This window comes from Passer montanus, unplaced genomic scaffold, assembly GCF_014805655.1.
Source record: "Passer montanus isolate IOZ18808 unplaced genomic scaffold, ASM1480565v1 scaffold21, whole genome shotgun sequence".
In the NCBI taxonomy this organism is placed as follows: Eukaryota; Metazoa; Chordata; class Aves; order Passeriformes; family Passeridae; genus Passer; species Passer montanus.
The window spans coordinates 12720154-12739795 of NW_024366703.1; positions in this window are offsets into that span (position 1 = coordinate 12720154).

Below are 19642 nucleotides of genomic sequence, written 5' to 3' on the forward strand. Positions count from 1 at the left end.
CTTTATCATTCAGGTGCTTACAGCAAAGCCATGTAAGAGCATTCACTCTGCTCAACCTCAGTCCTCTGTGCCCGTGGTTTCATCACATCCCACTGCATGTGCAAGTATTTTTCAATGCTTCCCACCTAGTGGTGGGATGGATAATTGCTCTTTGCTAGCTTTTCTACAACCTGAGCCCTCCAAGCTACAGGTGAGTTTTGTCACACAAAACTGCAAAAGATATTTTATTAAGAAGGGAGGAATAAATCACTTTTGGAAGCTGACCAACTTCTGCCTTAGATGGAGAAAGTTTTTCCTCTTGGGATACAGCTGCAGTTTGAAGTTTGGCAAGGTTTGATCTGCAGCACTGGTATCAAAGAGTCTTCTGATCCACTGGGTTAGCTAGCATAATTCCAAGTGGTTGGAATTATCATTCTTAATAACTAGTGCTGTTGAAGCTGACATCCCTATAAGACTTTTTTTGGTCTCTTCCCTAAGACAGCTCCTCTTAGGATTGCTTGATTTTTAAACAACTTAGTCCCACAGCTTCTAGGGACCATCTGAATTCCCAAGTTAGGCAAATGCTGCTTGTGGGTTTTCATCAAATCCAAAATAATACAGTTACATATCGAAACATATACAGGCAGCTAAAGCAGTGCTGAGTTTAATTGATGAAACATAAATCTGGGACTTGCTAGAATGACTGTTTATCTTGATCTTTTTTTCTTCGTTTAAGAAAACTTGCTTATGTTGAGTATTTGGCAGCCAATCAGGAAAACCTTTTTAAACTTTGTGCTTGTGTACTTATAGTTGTTTTTATTTCTGAAAATCCTTGAATTTCTTTTGAAATGGTCTCATATTTATACAGCACTTTGGTCCATACAGATTAAATATTCAGATAGGACATAAACCAGAGCTCACTGGCTTACCTCAAATGTATCTTTGAAATTTAGGTCTAAGTGGAATGAACAATAGTATCTAATAACTACCAATTAACACTATAGATTAATGTTCCTGTATCACCTGAAAAATCATCTGGAAAAAAATATGATAAATTCTTTTGAGAAATTTCAGATTCCAGCAAACCAGTTGAAAGTTCTGGTTTTTGTGTGTGCATGAAAGTCTGTGAAAGTCTGACTTCTTGATTATTGTAGTAGGATTACAGCATAAATATAGCAACATTTGTAATAACCCAAATGGCTAAAGCTTTCAGAATCAATATAAGAAAAAACCCCAAGAATAAAGATCATGAAAAAAAAGAAAAGTGAAACAGAAATCAATACAAATCCTATTGGGCTAAACAAATCCCTCAACAGCTCTGGAAAAAAGTATGCCAGACTAACCCAGTCATTGCAAAGTGAATGTAAGACATACTAATTTTTCCAAGTATAAAAATACGTTTGTCACCACCATCTTAGGAGTAATGTAATTTTGGACAAACACAGTACTTCTGTTTTTAAGACTCAAAATAAAAACTAAGTAAAAATTTGTGTTCTGTGGATTTTTTTTAATTGTCAAACTGAGTATGAGTAATTTTTCAAATAATGAATGCAAAATAACCAAATATTTTGTTATGCTTAATAAATACAAAAAAGAAAAGAATTGCCCGGTTTCCATAAATTGTCCAACTGAGTATGAGCAATTTTCAAATAATGAATGCAAAAGAACCAAATCTTTTGTTATGCTTAATAAATACAAAAAAGAAAAGAATTGCCCGGTTTCCATGAAAACACAGAGCCTTATTTTTCTTTCACAGACAACATAATAAAAATATCTTTTTAAGTGCAGGTTGCATATTAAATGGATATATTTATACCTTTTTATGACCAAAAAAAGATTAATTACAGATAAAGAAACACTTGAAAAAGTTAATGAGAAAGAGGAACACAGTACAAGCAAAATGTATTATTATTATTCCAAAGGTGGAAAAAAAGGCTTTGGGAAAACTAGCTATGCTTCTATGTTGGACCTGGGAACAGTTGCTTCTTAGGATCAACAGATAAACAGTCTCTCATTTGTGAAGAGAGACAGAGAAATACTTTATTTACTTTATTTATTAAGAGCTCTGACAAGCATCAAGTCTACCTCCTTCACAAAAGGGTGTTAAGAGCAGTTTCAGCTTTGGCTTCCAGTGCCTCTGCTCCTGTGACCATGTACCTGAGACAGCTGGGCAGCCGGGTTTTATCACCAAATCACAGCTCCCAGCCATGCTTTGTGAAAGGCCTTCCCTGCCCAATGCAAACGGGGTACTGCAAAGGAAAATGCAGGATCCATTTGAAAAAACAGAACAGGACAATTATCAGGTCAGGCCAGGGACATGAGACAGCTTGGGGAAAATCATGGGACTTTCCAAAGGAGCTTTCCAGCCAGGATGAGTAAGGACTGAGTACAGGGCCCTAAAGAGGCATCTGTTGAACCTTGAATTTACAAGATCACAGCCTCAAGACTTTGGAAGTACAGCAAGGACAGGTCAGGAGCCAAAGAAACTGAGATACACAAGGACAAAGTCATGGTCAGAGACCACACTGAGGAGCAGAAGACCCAAGAGCCTGCACTCCCAACAAGCCAGGACACAGAACACAAACCATCTGGCATAACTGTGTAAAAACTGTCCCCATGACCTAATGTTATTTCTCCAGAGGTGAAGCTATTCTTGAAGCAAGGAACACCTAAACGTGGGGGGAAAAAAACCATGCAAATAAAAGGAATTAAAATGCAATTATTTTGTATCTTATTGAAGAATGATTTAAGCTATCACATTTTCATGTTACTTTATTCATTATTATGAACAGATCATTATGAACATTTCGAAGACTAACAAGAAAGCCACTACAATACCTGACCACAGAATGAAATTACACTTAGCTAATGCAACAGTGCCCACACAAATTATCTCTAATTGGTTGACATTCATATGATTGAGCTGCTGATAGTGCCATATTAATGTCATAAAATGAAGAACAGCAAGAAAAGAAACTCATAAAAAACAGTATCTGTAACTGAATGACAGAATGAGTTAATGAGAATTGGTTTTTTTTGTATGAAATGGGGAAAATACACCAACTGAGGTCCCATATCCTTCTTAGCTGACCCAGCTTATGGGGTCCTCAGTCAATCTCCAGCTACAGGGCTGGTTGCCTGCTTTGAGCTTGATAGCTGACTAATCTAAAACAATTAAACACCAAGATCTGTGTAGACCTGTTCAGGTGCTTTCTGCTCTGTTATCACAGCATCCACCCGAGTGATTTTGGATGAAACTGTGGGCATCCCTCTATATTGTCATGCAGCTCCATGTTTAACCTCATCCCAGCTCAGCTGTAGAGCGAGTCAGCTGGCTTATCACAAGTCATCTTCTGTTCTTTATAAGCCAAAAAAGGATTTCACCACTGACTGAGCTGGAGGAAGAGACAGGGGCCTTATAAAAAATCTCCAGATGATTTCCATGAAAAAGATAAGAGGCTTAGCAGCTATGCTACACACCCATTTCCAAGGATGACAATGCAATAAACAGATACTGGCTAAAGAGAACCAAAGCAAAATAGTTCCAGTTCTGTGAACTAAAATGTGGCACTACAGTGGAGTAACTGGGTAACAGATCAATGATTCAATCAGACAGATCAATAGATCCAATGTTTAATGACCCACCTCTTGCTTGTCAATAGAGTATTTAAGCAAGTGGTAGCTCTGCTTCTTTTATTGATCGCAGCTGATGTGTAGTTCTTACATATTGTAGTGACAGCCCCACCTTCCGAATTCCCATCATTCTTATTTTTCTTCTTGGGATTTGTCAGCGCCTTATCCAAATAGCTTGTGCAATTATTTGCTTTTTCAGTTGGTGAATTTTTGGGGCTGAGTTTATCAAATTTCTAGATGCATTTTTTAATATTCTATACCAGGCTGCTGTTACTAGCCCTTTGTGTAGCAAAACATCTGTATTCTGGGCTGAAAAACAATTATATTTACTAATACCTTCTTCTGCAGAAGGACAGTTTTCACCTGGCTCACAAGTAAAGCTCCTAAAGCTCAAACTGTCAAAAACACTTACAGACTCTGAGTTCCAAGGAGGGGACATGCCAGCTCCCATTCTCTGAAGGGCCAAACTCAAGGCACATCCAGACATTTACAGTCACCTCGAGTCACTCTGCTGATATTTGTAGGGCTTGAATGTTTTCAGCATGAGACTGCCATCAGTAGAAGGTTTATTTTTCTTTTAATTTTTGACTAAAATTTTATCAGATAGCATAATACTCGACCACTTTGCATTTTAAAACACTATGCTATATACCCTCTATATTTCTTCATCCAGACCTATACGTTAATTACATTATTTTATCAGTTTCACCATCATCATTCTCACAAGCCAGTCACCCTGAATAGCTGAGGATCTTAAAAATTTCTGGGAAAACGTGAAATGAGAGCTGATATCTTTCTTCCCACTTAATACCTTGAGTACTTAAAGGCAACATCTATTTGTTTGGAAGAAACAGCTTCAAAGTGATCAATTTTACCTGTAAATAATTTATTATATAGATGAAATCCCAGAAAATGAGTCTTTATAAATACACAGCATATTTCTTGTGTCTTACTGGAACAGTAATTCCTGTTATTGTGTATTAATAGAATTTGAGGCAGTTTTGATTCCATGTCCTAGTGAGAGAGGAACCCATAGCCTCTATTTCACTTTCAAATAGAGAATTGCTGTTATTAATTCAAATAAATTTACTCTAGCAGGAAGACAACAATGCCTAGCCAGAAATCCATGTTCTAAGGAGGATTTAATACAATTTAGTACAGATTAAGTTCCCTCAAACAAACCTCCAAACATTTAAGCGCATAAGATAATGCAGATAATAATAAAATAAACTGTAAACAGTATATTATGCACAGTAAAGAGATAGAAAGAAAACTCCTCTCGTGTAATATCAGAATTTTATGTCTCTTAGATTCTTCATACTGTGGTTCATAAATTCCTTTTAGCCTTGATTAAAATAGTTGGCTAATGAGGCTATTGGTCAAAGTGAGAACTGTAAAGGGATGTTTCAGTGCCATCTAGTGGGTTTATCATGTTCATAAAAAAAAGGTGCCTCTTGTATGACAATTTTTATTTTATAATCATTATCAGAAAACAAATTTTGCTACTGCTCTACGCTTCCTTTTTCTTCAGTTTTGTACATAATGATGTTGGACACATTACCATTAAAATATTTGTTTTTATTACTCCTAAGGCCATTCTGTTTCTGTACAAAAATAAATCCCATGCAGGGTGGGAGAACACTGAGATATATTGTGTACAAGGAGGAAGCATCATAGTCTGAGTCCAAGACCAATAATCAGCCTAGAGAGGCAGCCCCCCATCCTTTGGGAAGAAACAGCTTCAGCTTGAAGATACCAAGATTGGGGGTGTATCAGACCTGTTCTGCTGAGTAATGGACATCTTGATCTTCATCTGACAGAGTTTGAATGTGCTTGCTGAAGATTCTCGCCCTTGCTTTTCCTTATATTTTCTTCTTTGAGGTAAAAAAGCCTTTTAATATATATTTGCCACATGTTGCTACTTCTGTGCTACAATCAGGACTTAACTTTTCAGAATTCTTTTTGATGTGCTTAACAAATTGCATTCATTCTGTCCTTCACAGTAAGGCTTTTTTCCCCCAGCATTCAGATAATCTTCGTGCCTTTCTTTTTACACCTTCTCCATTTCTTCCACTGTCAGAAACACTTGATACCTGACTTGTAAGCAATATTCTAGTACTGGCTTCATCAGGGCTTATATAAACAAAAAATTACCTCCCTACTCCTACACACTGCCTTCCTGAATAGATTTACAAATTCATGTTAATCCTGTTTGCCTCACACATCACATTAGAAGTGTGTGTTGACTCAGTGTTCAAGATGATTTATAAGCACTTTTCAAAGTTGCTGTTTTCAAGGATACCATCCTCCCCTCCAGTTATAAATTTGATTTTTTTCAGACATACAATTCAGTACATGAATATATTAAAACAGGGCTAATTGCATGGGTTCGTTCTGTTTACCAAACTATCCATGTTACTCTGTGCAACTTCAGCATCAATATTTGTCATGCTGTCAACCTCTGTGTCATCTGCATATTTTATCTTGGCTTATTTTATATCTAAATCAGGTTATGCATAAAACTAGCATCACTTTCCTTTGAGCACTCATCTTTGGAAGACACAGTTTTAAGCAGCCTCACTGGAGGCTTATTTCTGACTGGCATTATTTTTCTAACCCATCAGTTTCAGGCTGTAGGTGCTACAGTGGCAGCTACTTTAAATGAACAGTAGCACATTGTGCTTGCTCAATGTCCTCTAGCAGTTAAAGCACATGGTATCAGCATGTATGATTACATCTGTAATCTCTCCAATACCTAAATCAAGCCTATTAATTGTATTCCTATGGTTTAAATCTTTGTCACCAAAATCCTCTGCCCTTTTCCACTATTTTAGCTGGATCATGTCAGGTCATCTACAAGTCCTTTTTAAATGCTCATAAGTTATTCATGCCTATGCAATTTCCTCAGCACTCCAAAATTCATCTCAAAAGCTGTTGGTGTACATGAAGAGCCTCAGCCAAATGTGTTTTCGTTATGGACTTTCAGGTGTGAATAATCCAGATTTGATCATTTAAAAGAAATCATCCCAAGCAGATGCTAAACTTCTTCCTTACATATTAATGAATTCAGCAGAATTTATGCATCAGCACATTTTGTTCCAAACACAAGAGAGGAAAAATACACTGAAGCTCTTTGTCCTTTTTGCATTCTTCTAAATAGCTGTAACACAAATCTCTGAGGAGTCCACTCAAAACGTGTGTTTGGGAGCATGGCCCAACATCTCAAAGCAAATTCACCTGAGCTCTATGGCCATCAATCACAAACTTTCACTCCTTTAAAGCTCCCATGGTTAATCCCTAGGCACACCTGCCTGCCATGACAGAGAAAGCAGAATCAGAGACACCACATGACAGAAAGAGCCACTGCTGGTGTGGTGGGCAAACTGTGACACCACAGCTGATGTTCCTCTCAGAAACATTCACTCTGTCAGAAGAGGTCGAAACAGCTTCTAGTGACACACTTGCAATACTATAGCTTATGATTATTAAATAAACTGAGTACATTCTGCTCATATTTGAGCCCCTTCCAGGAATATTCCAAGGAATTATCCATCAAGTACCAGTTTGTCCCTTTAAGCCTGTAGCCTAAGCTTTGAACACTTCTAGCTTTGCATGGGGGCAGGATCCCTTTGCCCAAATCACACTGGAATTCCAAATCAGTGGATTTCCTCAGCTGTTTTTGTGCTTATGGGGAGATTGATCCTTCTGGTCTCTATAGATCTGACTTTCAAATGAAAGGGACATAAAAAAATGAGGCTATTGAATTAAAGTGTATGTAGTTCCCTCAGAGTTCAGTTAGTCCATAAACACCACTACAATGAACAGATTTGCATTGTTTCTTTAAATGAAATAAGCATATATTCTATATTTTTGAGCAAAGACAAATACAGCTAGTATTAGAGAAAGCATTTTTCAGAAAGTTCTGCTGAGCATTAAGTTAATTCTCTATATATTTTTCCTATTGAGAGAGCATTAAGTAAGGCTGGGGAATTAAACATAAAAATAAAACATCAGTTCATGTAGCTTCTTTTTAAAAAGTGGTAATATCCAATTGTAAAATAATTCATTGAGACAAATGAGAATTTCAATATAAAGAAAACTCAAACACCAAAGTCCCTTGTAAATGGACAATGGGCTTGTGCATTCTTTTTATATTAGTATTATTATTTTATGTATTATTACATAGCCATAGGAAGGAGCAACATTATGTTTTGCCCTTAAGAATTTAATTTAAATAATTCCTATATTATTTGAGTATTTCTATTGGACATACCTTTTAAAAATATATATTGTTTCATGAAGAAGTAGAATACCACCAAAGTAATAGCTACACACTAGGAATTAGCAACATTAGCTGGGTAATCCATATTGTTCTTTGTTAAAACCAGAATGCTAATTATTGTGAACTTAGAGATTTACTGGGGGTTTACATACCACAGAAAATGAGATCAAGACAATCTACCCTCCTTTTCCAAATCACACTTCAAATATTAACAGGGTGTTTGTACAAAGCAACCACTGTTCATTCATATAAACCCACAGCTGCATAATTCAGCAGGGGTGTAGGCGTGTGCTGTTGTGCTTCAGAATGATTGCTGCCTTAAAATTGCTATATACATGAGAGAAAATAGACAGATGAAGCACAGAAGTCAGGGTATTATTTACAGAGGACTTACTGGAAGAAAACCCATTGTGTTCTGTGTCTGTTTCTTTCATTAATATAGAGTTAATGTTGCAGTCAATAAATACTATAGATAGATTAATTATTCAGAAGAGTTTATAAATAAAAAAGACAGCAGACAGAATAATGCTGCTGCATTGGAACAGGAATTGCACTAGGTGGTAGTGTGAACTTGCTCCTTATGAGAGGAGGTTGAGGATTAACAGTGATGGTTGTGATGCTCATTGGAAAAATCAGCTGCTTTCTACCACCAGACATACTTTACCTAGGAGATGTTACTAAGCTGAGTGGAGTAGCAAATATCAAAAAATTGAGAGATTTTTCAGAATGAATCTTCAAAAAATCCCCTACAACTTCACCTTGTTTCATATTCACGCCTGTACCTCTATAACCATACACATATCATATATCTTATTGCTTCCTTAATGCTTACAAAAAGGAGACCAAAACAATGGGGTCTATTCTTTTTTTCAAACCTTAAATAATTTTTTCACTCCTTCAGAAAGCTAAGATTGAAAAAGTCTTTCTTATCTTAATCACTTTTTCTTCCTGCTTGTTTGCCTTCCATACCTGTATCCTGAGCATCTTTCAGGAGGCTCATGTTAGCAGGTTTTTCCAACTTGGCTGCTAGAAAGCATCACCAAACTCAGAAGAACACAGTAGATTTTGAAAATCTATATGATCACCAAAATAGCTCAAATTTACCTCTGTGATGGTGGCTCAATTCCAGCACCTCCTTGCAGTATTCCTCTTGGAATCTCAGAGACTTTACATCTAAAATGCTCCACTAGAGCACACTGCAAGCATTGGTATTTATTTATGGCACCTGGAAGTGAACAGGTGTCTCATGGCACAAAAAAAATCACACAGCATCACAGAGGAGCTAAAAATCCCATTTCAGCCCAGCAGGAAGAGCCAGAGCCTGATGAAGGCAGGACCAAGGATCACCTGCATGAGGCTCCAGCTGCCCTGGGAAGAGCTGAGAGCACTGTTGTGATGCTCAGCACAGGAACCCCAGCTCAGGAATGTTTTGCAGGTGATGTGTAGGGAGGAGAAAAGAGATGAGAACAAGCTGGGCTCAAGTTCTAGCACTAGGAGTGGCTTAGGAGGAGGATGTACCTGCACCACAGGCTGGCATTCTTGGCTCAGCAGGGATTGGGGCGGTGCAAAGAGCAGAACAAAGTTGTGAAACTGAATAAAGAGTCCTGTTAATTCACTTCCCTGAGGTAGCCTACAATTAAAAAATAAAAAACATCAATAAAAAAAATCCAAACGACTTGGCTTTCACTGAAGGATATTTAGGAATATCAGCTGTTATTCATCTCTCTGTAACACTCAGAAATTGTAACTCTGGCTCCTGGCTCCAACTATGCCATGGCCAGTGAAAGCACTCATTTAATCAGTGTCTATTCCTTCTATTTTATAACACAAAATAGCACAAATAAAAAAAAAAAAAATAAACTGCATACTCATTCTCAAGTCTCTAGAGAAACTACCTCAACTACTAGACTACTTTTAAAAAGTAACAAATTTAAATTAGTGTTAATTTTTTTAACACAGTTGTCTCCAACTGTATCTTCAATGCAATTATTTGAACTAAATGTTCAGGTTTATGCTTCCCAGAAGATATTCAAGCAAATATGATATAGGACATCAGACATATTCAAATATCCTATTACTCCATGTCTGTCAATTCCTGTGGAATTGAATGTACATAAACAGAACTTTTACACCCCTCAAGGATTCAAATAACATAAATTGCAACTCTCTACTTGACAGAAGATACTGGAATATGCCAACTGTGTGGATACACTTTAGGATCTCAAATGCACTGATACACCCTTGTATCCTAAACTCTAATAACAACATGCAGCTGACACTGTAAATATATGGTTGCAGGCAAATACTGCCATCCAGTCGCCAAAACTCCCAGATTTTATTTTATTTTGTTCATGGTGCTTCAGTGGAATGTGAGCTCCACTGAGCAGCACCAAGATATTTTCAAGCAGTATCTGATTCACTACTGGAAAAGTGTTTTCTCACTGTGATTTCTGCGAGGACATAAGTCATCCTGTTTTTATTCACTCATGGAAAGCAGGAAGATGCAGTTCATCTAATATAAGAAAATTCAACCACCTCTAACATTTAATGTATAAAACACAGATATGAACTAGAAGCACCTTTATAGAAGGAATGTCATGAAGCCATAAATATGAAAGGACAAAATATCAGAATAGTTGTCATATCTGCTTCCTTTAAATCCTTCTAAGGGATGCTGCAGCATGGCTTTACCTAGAGGATTCCATTAACTCCTGGCAGCTGTGGGGAGGCAGCAGTGACTGCTGCCAGATGTCTCAGTCTTTCTTTGGTTCATCACTGTCAGGCTCTGCTTCCTGCAGCCCTCCTGCTCCTTTCAGCTGTTGCCTCATCAGGATCAGGATCATCCATTTTTTTTCTCTGTGTCCCTCTGGGAATTGCAGTGATGCCACTGGTAGTAAGGATGATGGAAATGACTCTGAAGGGGAGTTAAAAGGTGCATGCAAAACTGCCCTCAATTTCACGACCCTCTCTGTTAACTTCTGAGCTTTTTTCTTCTGCATAAAATATCTACAGGTGGTTGTTGGTCCTGTCCTGAGTAATAAAATGCTTGCACTATTCAGGTGTTTTTACAACTGTAATAATATTGATTAGCTTCATAGGAAACTCCAAGCACATTTGAGACCCAGATCACAAAGTTCCATTCAAGAGTTTATTTCTCTAATTAATACATGCCTGTTATAATATTTTATAATTTCTAAACTGTCATGGAGTATTGCAGTACTTCAAGCCCTTAGATAAGTTTTCAGATTAATATCTGATAATAAAACTACTTGGAACTTATTTTAAGTAGATATTGTAAAGTCTTTTCCCTTTAGGCAGGTGGTGAATTGGTGTGACAATGCCAGGGTTAGTAAAGTGATCCTTCTGTGGCTGTCACAGCATCTCACAGACAGCCCCATGGAGTGCCATCGTGTCCCAGGTGGGGATCTCTGAGCTAATGCAAACTCCAGAGGGAAGAATTGCTCACTTGGTTGTTCTTGCTCTCATTTAAGATTAGCTGAAAGTATCTTGACATGATTCTTGTGCAGTCCCTGGCATTTTGCATTCCTGGTTCATGCAAGGAACTCTGGTAATGCAAATTGGTTGTAAAGTAGAACATGCTCTCTGTGCTACCATCTCACACACCTCATTTATCCTACCCTGAACATCATCAGATGCCCTTTGATCTGAACACAAGAAATGAATCCAAGTTTGCCCTACACCAAAGCAAGAGTGTTTTCAAGTTGTCTCTTGATCTACTGTACAACAGGAAATGCAGCCAGAAAAGTGATGTTCCTAGGAGTTTACTTTCGATTCTGCTGATAAAATGCCTGCATATATCAGTCTAATGGGATTAACTAATGAGACAAGCTGATAATTAATGTGCTGTTTAGAGGCTATGCTATTTCAAGGCAGTAATGAACTGCTCAGCAATGCAGTGTGGGCTGGGTTTTTTTCATTTAGGTTGAAGGACTGGGGAGGGGTGGTGCCCCACACAGCTCCCCACTGCAGTGTGAAGGGGGGTGGTGCAGGTTGGGTCTCACCCCTTGTACAATGAGGGCATTGTCAGGGCACAGACCCCAGCCTGAGAACCAGAAAATGTTCCTTCCTGGGGCTGATGGAGTAGATGAATCACCAGACATAATTAGGGACCAGAGTGTCTCTGCAAATCAACTGAAAATAGAGGTAGACAGAGATTCTGGTATTTACACATCCACCTGGCTGATTGTGGAAGGACACTTCAGCTATTCAGGGAACCCTCTAATAAAATGAGACTCTGATTCTTCTTACAAAGTAATCATTTTTTGAGATATGTTATCATTCCTTATCAATTCTCTAGATGTATGTATTGCATCAGTTTGAGACACATCAACATTTATGGCCCAGAAAGGCAGAACTCAGGGCTTGTTGCCTCTCCCAGTTCAGTAACTGAGATGGCCACGCCCCTGCTGCTCACTGTCCCAAAGTTGTTCATTGCTGTACTTTTTCTTTATGAATAGGGTAGGGGGAATGAATCATTAATGAAAGAAATAAGCTTATCTTCTAATGGTATACCAAATATGCCACGACTTTTTGGCCTCTGTGAATGACAATCTTGCAAATGTTCCTTACAGATGTGGAGGGCTGTAATTGCTTCTATTTGAGACCTGGAGCTCCCTGTAATCAGCACTTACACAATGGAGAGGAGCATTGTGCAAATCTTGAAAACACATACCAAACTCACTCTCTATGGATTCTGTGCTTGTCTGATGACAGTTCTTTCTTTTATCACCTGAACAACTTCATTTCAATGGCATTAAAAAGTATGCCCATTAAATATCTGACTCATGTATCATACCAGACTCACAGAGTGCAGCAAGCAAGTTAAAAGGCACCCATGTACACAGTGCCTAAGAAGCAATAATTTAGATTATTACTTCTGTCTGTAGAGTATTGCTGCAGGATAAGAGAAAAGTTTCAATATGAAATCTTTCTGGGATAAAGGGAGAAAACCAGAGAAGGTTTTCTAAAGGCCAAACCAAAGAATCCTGAAGTGACATTTTTACTGTATTTAAGATTTCATGCCAGTGAATGCACTTCCAGGTATTTTAAAAGCAGTGTTATACTAAAAAGACTAAAAAGGCCTTTATCTTGTATGTGTTATAAATTGCAAATTAAATAAAGTATTAGCTTACACCACCTGGTAAATTTTCTATTTTAAAGCAAATAGAGAATTATTACTTAAAGAAGAGACATTAGGTACATGAAGAACAATCCCTTTGATGTGTTTTCAAGGCTGGCAGGATGTTTTTCAGAGAAAGAAAGAGCTGGTTTTCTCAGAACCCATGAAAATTCCCCAGATGAGGATGGCCTTTGATTTCTTATCCAAATACTGCATCTTTTTGGGCCAGGCTCTGATGTCCAGGCTCAGATCTGGGGTCAGTGGAGCAAATTGTCTGCAGACCCCTTACTTTTTATCACCTCTGATGCAGGCTCTGAGTCCTTTTCATATAACCAGTAGCCCCCAGGATTTTGGCAAGCCCTGGCTCCCAATGCCAGGCCAACAGCACATTCCCATCCCAAATCAGTGTTCAAGGCTCCCCTTGTCATTTGACAGTCCAGGTGTTGTTTGACTCTCACCTCTGGTAGCTGTCAATAATTCTAGCTTTGATCATTAGGTGTTTTTCATTAATCTCAACAAAATAAAACTGTAGTCTAGCTGGTAGAAAAGCAGATGATAGTTGCTTAAAACACTTACATACATTGTGCATAACTAGTATTGCAAATTCCCAGAATAATCAGCACTTCCTCCTTTGCACATGCCAGCATTGCTCAAATCACTTCATGGTTAGCAACTCCATAACATGTCACATTTTTCTTATAATGCACTTTAGGAGGATGATGTAATTTCTTTTCATAAGACGTAAGTGTTGAATAATCCCAAAACAGGCACAGCTCCTTGAAAAATCAAGCCCTGCACGCTGCAATCACCTACAAGTGATGTGTTCATAAACAATCCAACTCAGTGATGTGTTCATAAACAATCCAACTGGTTTTCAGAAGCAGGAAGTCCACACAAAAACCAGCCCTAAAGCTTTTCACTCTCCAGTTGTTCACCCTTAGCATTTAGTGCCTGTCCAGTTACAGATCACTGAAATATCCCTGAAATCTGACAGCTTTTTCAGACATTTGCATGCACTCATGTTCAGCCATATACACCTTGAAACAGCTACAAAACCCTGAAATCAATCCTGCAGTGCAGCCTTGTACCCTCGCTTGTTGAAAACAATGACAATCACTTCAGCTGGCTTAAAAAGAGGTTGGGTTGGACTCACATTGTGAAATACTCCAGTTAAACTTATTAAGTCTAATTGGTGTGGTAATGTTGAGTGCTGTGCTGGTTGCAACATCCCACTCCCACATTCCTTAAGCTTAAATGACTTCATGCTTTGCAGCCCTGCCTCATAACTCTTATTTAGGGAAGCCCTTTAAAAAGCTTTTGCTGTTCCTCATTATTGTTTTCTTCAATTCTTTTTTAAAGAGCAATGTTTCTTAACTTCAAAGCCAAAAGGCTTAAAATTAAAATGATGATGCTCAATTTTTCTGAAGTAATTTTGAATGTGATACTGATTTAACTGGCCTGCAAAATAAATGGATGTCATCCTGTAGCTTTTTATTACTTTATTTACAGAAAGATGCTATAAACTAAATACTTTTCATCACTTTATTTACAGAAAGATGTTATAAACTAGATACTTCTCATCAGTCTACCCTGTATTAGCTGGCCTCTCTCAGAGGAGTTTTGCAAGACCTTCCAAAAATAGCAGAGGGCAAAGGTCGTGCTTCATTGAAACCAACCTACTGGATTTAATTCCAGTAGTGGCCAACAAATTCATAAAATTCTGATAGTATTCTCAAGGTATACTAAAAACTCAAGTTGCCTGAAGAAACAGTACTCAAAAGAAAAATAAAGAAGCCCTCCTGCTTACAGTTGCTCTTACCAGCAAATAGGATAAAAGTATTCCCTGTGCAAGCCATCCTTTTGTTCAGGGAGTGGCAAAGCCAGTGAGAGGCACCAAGCAGACTTTGGGAACCATCCATGTGCTGATTCTCCTCATGTCAGCATTTCCAGGAGTTCTTCTGAGGAACAAATCTCTAAATCACAGCTCCAAACTGAAACCTCCTTGCCAGACACAACAAGAATGGGGCACAAACACAAACATGTGGTCACAAGGGGAGAGAGTACCACAAAACAACACAAATTTTATGAAAGCATCACAGGTGTTGCCACACCACAAGTACTTAAGAATATATTTACACTGGCACAAACATAACAGTGCCCTGATGGAAACTTTCTGTGCTAGACTGAAGTTGGGAATGGGATTGTGATGGAACAGAACCATCACCTGCAAAATGACAATTAAACCCAAAAACACCAGGCCCCATACCACATCCAAGGTCTGATATGGAACCATCTGGGGTTTGTGTTATGTGTTTCCATTTAATAGTGGCTAAATTCCATTTAATAGTGACAATTAAATTGTATAAATCAATGTAATTTCTTATTTTCATTTTTTGCACCGTAATTTAGTAATTTGCATCCCAAAAAATTAGATCAATGCACATAGTGTCCATAGGTCTTAAAATACCTTGCTGCAGGAGATTTAAAATTTTCTGTTTATATTGTATTCCTTTGGTCCCTATTTTGTAGTTTTTAATTCAATATTGCCCTCAGAACATGCACTGAGCGCCAGAGTGTTTTATCACAGAAAATTCACCTGGAATTCTCTTTGATGAAAATTATAGCATAACTACAGGAATAAATATATTTTCTTTATTAATATACAAACTTCAGATCTTACCCCATGTAAATCAGAAAAAGACTTGGGCTTACATGAAAGTTACAAATAAGTCATACCAGAGTGTTTTATCACAGAAAATGATGATCAGGTAATTCACCTGGAATTCTCTTTGATGAAAACTAAGGCATAACTGCAGGAATAAATATATTTTCTTTATTAAGATAAAAACTTCAGATCTTACCCCGTGTAAATCAGAAAAAGACTTGGGCTTACATGAAAGTTACAAATAAGCCATGCAACAACTGTTAGTTTAGATGGTATTAAAATACAAAGTAAATGGAAATTTGGTACTCTCTCTTTAGCTAAGAAGTATTTTGTTCTATGAGTCATCCTTTTAATACCATCATCAGTAAAAGTATTAGAAGCTGGATGATAAGAAAGGCACAGCAGATATAAATAACAATCCCTTCATATCTTTTTCAGCAGCCAAGCAGACTGGAATAATAGAAATATACTTGCTGGTATTTAAGATTTTTTAAATTCAAATTTGTTACAATTGATACATTGGAAAAGGTGACCTTTACATTACTGTTACTATCTATAATATTCACACATTATTCATACACCCAAAACTGAATTATGCACCCTGCAATGTGCATGGATAGGCAGGTCCCTGCCCAGAAAATTTATTCTCTAGATCAAGACTTGACAGTGGTGCAATTAAAACTGAGAGAAAAGAAAACAATAAATAAAATAACCAACCCTGAACAATAACTTGCCTGAATTATCCCTATTAGGCCTTTTTTGAATTGTAAGATATTATATGCACTGTACCTCATCATGTAAGGTGATTACAGATGTTGCTAAAGAGAGATTTGAGGAGAGAATGCACAAGGCTGTGTTTTAACTGCAGAAAGAACCTTCTTCCACATCTGGCCACTTCATCCCTCACAAAACCACATTCATTGATAAAACTTCAGGACAGAAGTAATTTTCCTTGCTGGTTTTAGTAATGGAGAGCAAAATACTAATGTCCATCTTGTCCAGCCTGATGGAATAAGCAATCATTTTCCCATGCTGGCATATAAGAGAAAAACAGAAGTCAGCCAAGAACAGAGATGAAGGTAGGAATGTCATCTATGAAAAGAAGAGGATCGTGGAGAAGGCAAACACAAAATGCCTTGCTCATTTCCTTCCACCTTCCACCCTAGTAACAGGGGACATGAAATGGAGCTGGCACTGCACAGCTGAAGAGAAAGGAAAGGAGATGATTCTCCTCACAGCTGCAGGATTCCAAAGTGCTCGATGCAGGATGCTGGGTGTGCTAGAGCTGTGCATGAGCTCAGGGACAGCGTGGACAAACTCATGGATGAGAAACCCTCAGGCACTTCTAAGGGATGGAGAGTCAGCATTTTGTTTCTTGCTGCTCCCTACCCAGTCCCAGATAACACCGAAGCAGTTAACCCCATTAAAGTGCAAAGATTTCTAGAAGCCAACACAAGTGCTGACGTCTGACAATGCTGCTGAGCTGTGAGCTTTCCTGGTATTAGCAAACTAGCATAGAAAACCCATTTCATGCCTGTCAGCTGGAGCAAATCCTCTGAGTAATTTGTTACATGTATGAGGATACCTTGCTCTCCCAGTAACCTTGCCTCAAACACCAGAGGAGAGCTGTGGTGTCTCACTGGCTGCTGAAAGGCAGCAAGAACATCACTAAATAATCACTTCATGTGTTCTGAGAAAAGCCCGGGTAAGTTAAACTTCATTTGATGCTCAATATTGGCTGGAATTGATCTGTAAAAATTGCATAGCACACATTTACTCCCATCGTAGGATGTGAGACAGCGATGTCCTCATCTTAGGTAAAATCAAAAACCCTTTAATATTTTGTTGTTTTAATTTTAACTTGGCAAAGTCACTGAATCTTGTAAGTGATCTGAAATCTGCACCACCAGATTACAGTTGAGTCCATGTTGCAGCAGAGGGTTCAGGCATGGTTTGGGACTATCATACCAGGTTTGAGAAAGGCTTCTTGATCTAATGAGTTATTCACATTCCTTGATCTCCCCTGAGAACATAGGCACCAAAATATAATGCATAGGTAAAATCTATTAATTCAAATTATTCAAGAATAATTTATTGAGTCAACTAAATTCTAACTAAATTAGAAGTTCAAGTGACCTGTTCGTGCAGTAAACTTTCCTTCTGAAATGTGAAGAAATGTTGAGGATAGAATGAAATGAGGGTTTGGTCCAATAAAATATATAACAGAATTAAATAAGAAGGTAAGATTAAATACTAATTTTCTGTGGAGCCCTTGAATTCTAATAAATCAATCTTTCTTTGTCTATGAATTCTTAATGCTATAAAAAAACAAGCATTAAATACCTCTAAATGGGGTGCTTTATCAAAGATCTGACCATACCACACATCACAGTTCTGAGTTCTGTTCACTGTCTCTGAAGCCAGTTTTGTCCAGGATGACCTGGGATAACTTGGAAGCAGATTTTTTTGTGTGTGCATCTTTTAAACAATTCTTCATTTTTGTTTACTTAATTTCTATGGGTGACTGGCTAACAGGTCAATTTGCAACCCAACAACAGACTTTAATGATGTGAGCAGAAGATAACTCAGTTTTAATGTGAGTAATTCCACACTTTATTGGACTAACTTAGTCTTGAAGAAATGAATAGGAACTCCCTGAACTCCATACTAGCCTTGATTCTTAATTTTCTCTTAGGGACACAGAGTTGGAACCTGTATTTGCTTCTACAATATACAGCTGAAGAAATCAACCTTTCAAGGTTAGCTTTATTAAAAGAAAAAAAAAAGGGAAAAAAAGGAAAACCTTGAAAATGCTTTTGTACTTAGCATTTGTAGCACTTTAACCCAGTTCATATTTGTGTGTGCTAGATATGGAATAACTCATCAGTCAGTGGAAAGGATTATACCAAAAGGGAGTCTCCCCTTCCTGTACACCCTTGTCTTTGGAGGTGTCAGTAGTCACCCTTTTGCTTAAAGGGTTTAACATTAAAATGTGGAGATGCAGGTTTCTCATTTGTACCTACACAGAATTATAGAATCATTTAGGTTGGAGAAGCCCCACATACACCTGCAGCAACAAAGATTTCTAGGAAAGTCAGAAACGTGAACATAATAGTATAACAACAATATAGTACTATGTGAAATGACATCATTATCAAAACACTAAAAAATAAAATTACTGCAATTAATATAATTTAATTATGAAGATTCATGGTGATTGAATGTGGTGACAATCTGCCCCAGGAACTATTCTCCTCTCTTTAAAAGCATTTCTGTCACCTTTTCAAAGAAAAGTCAGGTAATTCATCTGGTAGCAAAATTAGAGATAAGAGATCTACAAGATGAACAAATAACAAGTGACAGACTAAGCTATTTAATTTTTTTACCATTTTTCATACTTCTTTCTGCATTTTATCAAGTGACAGTTTGAACCTGGCAAACATATGCTAGCACATCCTAAAACACCTTGTTTGCGTCTTCATGCTGCAACAGTAGACTCAGATATCAAACACAAATTTGAAAATTTTGCCTAAGACTGTAAGATATTAAGGACAGGGATCAGTTCCAGGAAGGATAGTTTTGCTATCAAACCTGTGGGATGGAATACAAAGGATGGAGGCTCTGCCACTGCCATTGGTGCGATGTCAAGTCACAATCTCAACTCAGCCTTGCACCAAGATGAGCGGCCCCGCTGATCCTGAGAGGCCCCGTGTTTGTTCAGTGTTTACACCACACTTCCCAGCAATTTTTAGCTTGAAAAATAATAACCAATGGAGGACAATAACAGCCTGTTTGAAACTTTGCATTAAGTGGGTGGAGTCACGCAGCAACTGGTCAGACCTGGTTGGTGTTATCTGGGATGAAGGCTGACAGAGGGAGATCTCTTTTGGCATTACCCAACACAGCCACAGATGCAGCTGGGAATCCAAGCATTGTGGAGCAG